The sequence below is a fragment of the Populus euphratica genome, unplaced genomic scaffold, assembly GCF_000495115.2.
Source record: "Populus euphratica unplaced genomic scaffold, PopEup_1.0 scaffold2262.1, whole genome shotgun sequence".
Lineage (NCBI taxonomy): Eukaryota > Viridiplantae > Streptophyta > Magnoliopsida > Malpighiales > Salicaceae > Populus > Populus euphratica.
Window position 1 is genome coordinate 24,920 of NW_011502093.1, and position 1,091 is coordinate 26,010.

The window sequence follows — 1,091 nt, forward strand, 5'->3', positions numbered from 1 at the left end:
TATATATATATATATATATAAATGTCTCACTACCAATTTTTTTTCACCGTAAAATCTTAGATAAATCATAAAAAAAAGGTCTCCAACCTATGTGAGTAATCTTAATTAGGTCTCTAATTTATTTTTCATCTTAATTAGGAATTTTCAATCAGTTCAAGTGATTTTTTTATTAAATTAAAACCATTTGAGTTTAATAAATCCTCACCCATCACATGATTAAACACGTTAAATAAAGAAATGTAATTATATAAAAGTTTTGTGTTTCTTTATATAGTTTGGTCATTCACGCAAGTTCTCTCGTGAATCAAAGTTAAGATCTCAACGAATTCACTTGTTTTTTTTTATTATTAAAAAAAATCATTAAAATTTTGTGTGAGTATTTAACCAATTTTGTTGATTAAAGGGTGTTTAGAGGGGTGAAAAGAGTATTTTTTGTTTAAAAATGTAATATTTTTTATTTTAAAAAATTATTTTTAAATTAATACATCAAAACAATAAAAAAATACAAAAAATATTTTAAAGCTAAAAAAATAAATTAAAAGCAAGTTCGACGGCTAAAAAAATTATTTTGCATTGTTTGGTAAACTAATTGTATTATGATGATAAATTGATAGTTTTAAATTTATCTTTTTAACAAGAGTTCAAACAAAAAAAAAGTCATATAATTAATAGTATTTATTAAAAACATTTCCAGGCTGTAAGAAGGTTTCTTCAATCGTATACTGTGGTTGTTATTTGAATTCTATACGTCACTTTGATTCAATTGACTGTTGTGTGTGTATTAAAAAATATTAATAAATTTTCAAGTAAAAATTACTTTTAAAATATATCTTGAATTATAATAACTATATGCTTAATTTTGTCAAATTAATTAAATATTTTGAGGGAGACAACAATTCAGCATGTTGTGGCACGATATAGTTTCATGATCTGGACTAGATCCAATGCACGGGAAAGCATTGTGATCTCTCCATTTTCATTTTACATGTGAACGAGCATGGAATATTAAAATATTTTTCCATAATCCCAAGAAATTTATTTTCATAGCTTCCCTTTGAATTTGATTGAATCTTGAATAATAATAATAATAT